A 6,000-nucleotide genomic window follows, 5' to 3' on the forward strand; every position below is an offset into this window, starting at 1 on the left:
TCAAAAGGTCTAATAATCCTATTCATTATTATTATTATTAATTAACCCCACAATATTTTCTTATCATGTAGAATCCACTCTTAGATTATTATTACTCATTACTCATTATATGCAATATTATAATGGTGCACATATATCTTATATTTATGGTAAGGTACAGCAACACATTTACTTTCTCATGCATGGAACTGGTCATTTGGAAACTATAGAACTATAGTGAAGGTCTGTTTAGGTGTCTCGAGACAGACTGCAAATTCAAAGGAAAAAAGAGGGCGCTGTTTTTCCTTTGTTTTGCCAATGGGTTCCCAGATTGAGAAAAAAACATTGTACTGTTGTCACTCCTCTCAGCTGAAACCTTTTTTTTCAGCTACAGTATACATACAGTAGTATCACATGCTCAATATTGTGGGTTAACCACTTAAACCCTAGCCTATATACATACGTAGTTGACTGGGATCCCCCAGGGCTCTATATTTGGCCTGCTCCTTTTTTCCCGCTCTACACCAAAGCTCTGAAGTATCCAATCTACATGCTCTGCCATTTTCACTGAATTGTTCTCCCAAGAATAGGGACGCTAGAGTTCATGTGGTTAAACTCTTCAAGCTGTGTATACTAAAAGAATGCTGTCTCTGGCAGGTAATATTATGTCCGACCCCTCTCATATTTTATTTGAAGAATATCAGCTTTTGCCATCAAGCAGAAGAGTTATAGTCCCACAGGCTCAACTGAACAGACTGCAGAACTCCTTTGTTCGTCAGTCTGTCAAACTGTTAAATCAGAGTTTGGGCTCCAAGCAGGCCTCAGTATTCCTGTGTGGACAAATCACTGAATGTAAAAGGGACTGATTAAATTGATGCTGCAGCCACTTGTCTATTACATTATTCTAATGCAATAGATCTTGTAGTATTTGTTTATTATTTGCTTAAATAATGTTTTGTTATTTATGTCAAACAATGTAAACCCAGAAGAGAGTAATAATAGGAATCACTGCCTTTGTGTACATGGCATGCATCCTAATGCTGAGTACTATGTATAAAGGAAAGCCACACTACACACTTAAAAAACGTCATGTTCTTGTTATTAGATTATTATATAAGCCTACTTACAAAAGTGAGAGTGAGCAAGATTGGTCCGCTCATCCTGATAGTCTATGTTGATTGTTTTGCTCTCTCTGTGTCTGCTGTATTGTTCTGTCTATCTATGGTATTGTCCTGCACTGTAGGTCCTTTAGTAAATGTGAGGTTTTGTTATCAATTTGCTCTTACTGTATGTCACATGTGTCACTAAAGTCACAAAGGCCACTTCCTGCATGTGTACTGAAGGAATAGTTATTCTAACTATGAATGTCTTGCTACAGAAAATTATATTTAAATGTGTTTAAAACTACATCCATGAATCACCATACAATTTAAATGAATTATAATTATAATCTTTCACTTCAGATGGCTCTTAAGACTTTTTCGTTGACAGTGTATGAGGTCACCTCTGCCCTTTGAGTGGGAGTAGAGCTGGTTTTGGCGGTGTTTTTGTTTCCCAGTTGAGTTTGGTCACCACGGCAGGGTCACAGCCTGTTCTATGACCCCGGCAATGCCATGCTGCTGAGGTAATGTTACTAGCAACAGGGCAATCTGCTGATAGTAGCCATGACAACGCTAACATGACCTCGCTTAGGGTTGTGCCTAAAGGTCATTGCACATTGCTCGGGGGTGAAAGCTGCAGCTATTTACCGCCATCACGTCTCAAATGTCCCAACTGGAACACACACACAAAACAATTCTACAATGACATCGATAACTGTAAGGATTGTATGTAATCGTCTCTCACTACTCTTCTAACTAACGGAAGATATAAGATTTGCATAAAGCCTGTGCTCTTATAACTAACCGAAGATATAGAATTCGTAGTTGAACTTGACACTATATAAACGTATTGTCTAGTACACCAGGGGTACCGCTTGTTGTTGCAATATTAATTTTCAATTTGTACAGGAGGACAGTGAGATTTGGTTAAGTACCCCCCCACATCCCCTTGCAATTATGTTTCCTTTAGCTACCTGATAACTGGAGTGTTCCTCCTGCTTTGAAAACAGCACATTTTGCCAGTTGGCATTATTACTACTTATTAAAATGGTTCCCCATAGCGGCAGCACAGTTAGTGGAGGCTAAATGAATTTCAGGTGCTTCGGCAGAGGATGGAGACAGACTGGAGAGAGAGAGGGGAAGGGGGGGTGAAAAGAGAGAGTGGGCGGGGGGGGGGGGGGGGGGGGGGGGGGGGAGAGAGAGAGAGAGAGAGAAAAAGAAAGAAAGGCACTAGCTGGTCTATCTGCCTTCAGGGCAAACTGAACCTCCTCCAGTCTTCTCTTCTCTCTTTCCATCCTCTCCTTCATTCTCCTGTCTTTCCTCTCAGCTTTCTGGTCCCTAGTGGGCTAGGCTAGCTGGGCTAATGCTAGGTTCGGCAAGTCAGATCTTGCCCTGGGGTAAACAGAAACATCTGTCCGCTGCCCAGCCACGACTGCCACCCAGTGATAAATCCTTGGGTGGCTTGTGCCAGGGCTGTCCAGCATGCCACCTGTCCCCCTTCATGCACAACAACATCCCCAGCGCCCTATACATCACATGCACACGAGTGCGCACACGCACGCACGCACGCACGCACGCACGCACGCACACACACACACACACACACACACACCAGCTTATTTGCTCTTTTCTCCCTTGGTCCTGACAGTGTGACAGAAGCAGGTGGTTACTCCCACTGAGCCCTCTGGCCTTCTATAACCTGACCTGCTGTGGGAACATTTAGGAAGGGAAAGAGAGAGAAGAGAAATATTAAATTAAAGGATAAGGCTTTCAGACATACTATTAAGCGTTCGTCAACAACTTGAGAAGTGAGACAACTAAACCGACCTTCACTCAAGTATTGTCACTGAAATGAAAGTCTCAGACAAGTCACAAATTCCATGATAATAATTCCGTATAGTAAACAGGCAGTGTAAGGCTGTGGTTTTCAAACTGTGAGTTTTGACTCTGTGAAACGCCATTCAAGGTTCAAGGTTGTCTTTATTTGTCTCCCTTAGGAGAAATTTGTCTTGGAGATAAGAGTCACAGCTGCATACATATATATACACATTCATAAAAAGAAAACACACCAACGTACAAAAAAAGAGATATTGCACACATTCCCTTGATAAAGCCATGTGGGTCGCAGCAGGTGGCCAGGCAGGTGTGTTTTTAACATAGAGAAAAAATGCATTGGCTACAGGCTAAATTAATTAATTTCACTTTAAAACACACTTATTTTAACATCTACACTGGCTTTTGTGTGCACCCAAGTTGCTTGATTCAATATTTAGATATGATATTAATTGTATCAGACACGCCTCCTTGCTATATAAACCCACCAATAAAAACACAAATTCAATTAAATAATAATAAAAAAACAATAATAAAAGAAGAAAAGAACAAGGCCTGCACATGCATCAGAAGGACAATATCAGTCACCAGAAGCAGGTTGTCTGTTTCAATGAGTCTAACGTGGTTAAAATGGACAGAGATGGACAGATTTTGTACAATTTGTAGAATTACTAGTTTAATCTCGTTGATTGATTAGCATGTTTGCAATACTGTATTGATGGATGAGCAATATCCATAGATATATTAATTAGGTAGGCCAATATTGCTTTACTAAAAAATCACACCCGTGTGAAGTAAGGGGCGCTCTTATCATTATACATCATCATACATCATCTCATGAACAACTGAATTTATGTGATTGGTTAGCTGATTTGCTCGTCTACATATGACATACATTTTCCCTTCATTGTCAATGGCATTTAATGTTTGTGTTGCCACAAATTTACATCATATTTGAGGCCCATATGACATAATTTCGCCTTTCATTGTCAATGGCAAATATGAGACGTGTGGGGACTGGGGACAAAATCTGTATATGTGATTGGTTAGCCGATTTGCTCGTCTACATATGGAGATCCCTGATGTCATCAATATTGGCCAGCAACTCTACATCTGACCTCAAACCCTTAGATTTATGAGATATGGAGCTTAGATGATATATGGAGCTGACCTGTTCTGACATTCCATATGTTGATCCTTCCCCATCCATCCTTCCTCTTCTCCCTTTTGACTGATAACCATTGTCCATTTAAACTCTAGACGGGCCTGCCCCAAAGTTATTAGTGCAGTTCTCAACAGGCCCGAAAATAAAATGAAGGCCCTACCTGGGCCCTCATCGAACCCTGTACACTGACACTCAAGACACTGCCCCTGCTGCCACCCTTAGATCTCCATATATGGAGCTGACCTGACATTCCATATGTTGATCTGACCTCATCAACACTGTACACTCAAGATACGCTCCTTATATGGCCAGTACAGAATACATTCCATATGTTGATCTGACCCCCCCATGCCAAAGCGCCAGTGCTCGCCCAGCAGTCTGCCGTCACCCAGGCGGATGTGTGTGTGTGTGTGTGTGTGTGTGTGTGTGTGTGTGTGTGTGTGTGTGTGTGTGTGTGTGTGTGTGTGTGTGTGTGTGTGTGTGTGTGTGTGTGTGTGTGTGTGTGTGTGTGTGTGTGTGTGACCTGACCCCAATCAGCATCAGCCACAAGGGTCAATAGTGTAAACAGCAGAGTCAAAGGTCCTACTCTAAACGGATATACGTACAGACAGACACAGGGAGTCAGGGACACGCATGGCCATGTGGAGCGGTGTGCACCACTCGGAAATATGGGCTGGGTCCTGGGACAAAGGTTGGTCATGGCATGAAAGAGTTTGGTAACCTCTGGTGTAAGTAACACACACAGGAGAGAAGACTGACAGTTGTCCATGAGACGCAGGTGTTCATGTGGCCCCAGAGAAAAGGAGGCCATTCTTTGTTTGTTTTTTGTTTTTGTTTTGTCGTGCCAACCTGCTGTTGTTGGTTGGCAGTGACAAACCCTTTTAGATGTTTCCCCGGGACCCAAACTAGTGAAAATAGCAGATCTACAAGCTCACAACTATTTTCACTACAGTTTTATTCATGGCAGTTTTTTATTTTATTTATTGAAATACTTGGAATTGTTGGAATGAGAAGTTGATTTAGCTGTTTAAATCTTTTTAAATATTTTGAAATAATATATCTCTGCTGTCTGGAAGAAACCACCTAACTCCAAAATGTTCATTCTTCAGGAAATGAAAAAACATCCAAGTCAAGTGGAGTTAGGAGGTTTTTGTCGAAGCGCTTTTTAATACTTTACATTGTTTCAATATCCTACTACCCTAATTGAAAAGGGTATGCCTGTTTATCCGTCCGCCTTCTTCTACCAAACCACTCGGTTTGCACAAATCTCTCCATACACAAATACTAATGCATGCCATAGGAAATACAACACACTAGATTGCATCCTTCCAACTTGCATATTTACCGTACAGTTTCCATTTGAATGAAATACTGTTACTGTGCAAGATTTTACTGTGATGCAAATTACATCACATATCGGCCCCTCCCATTTTCACACACACACACACACACACACACACACACACACACACACACACACACACACACACACACACACACACACACAGGGCGCAGTGGTTATCGAACGTACTAAGAGTCCGACAACCAATAGTCCGACATGCCAATAGTCCGATGTTACTGCCAGTGCCTTGCTAGTATTCATAAGGTCCACACATACACTGCACTTGGACAACTGGGCACCTAGGAACATGTGGCCACCTGGACAACTCGGCACATGGTCACTTATACAGCTGGCCACCAAAACCAACTGGCCACTAGGGACATGTGGCCACCTGCACAACTGGCCACCTGTACGAGTGGCCACCTGAATGAGTGGGCACCTGGACAACTCGGCACCTGGATGAGTGGGCACCTGGATGATTGACTGGGCACCTGGATGACTGGCCACCTGTTTTAGTGGCCAACTGGACGAGTGGCCAACTGGATGGCTGGGTACCTGGACAAGTGGCCAACTGGATGACT

This window comes from Electrona antarctica, assembly GCF_951216825.1.
Source record: "Electrona antarctica genome assembly, chromosome: 4".
Taxonomy (NCBI): domain Eukaryota; kingdom Metazoa; phylum Chordata; class Actinopteri; order Myctophiformes; family Myctophidae; genus Electrona; species Electrona antarctica.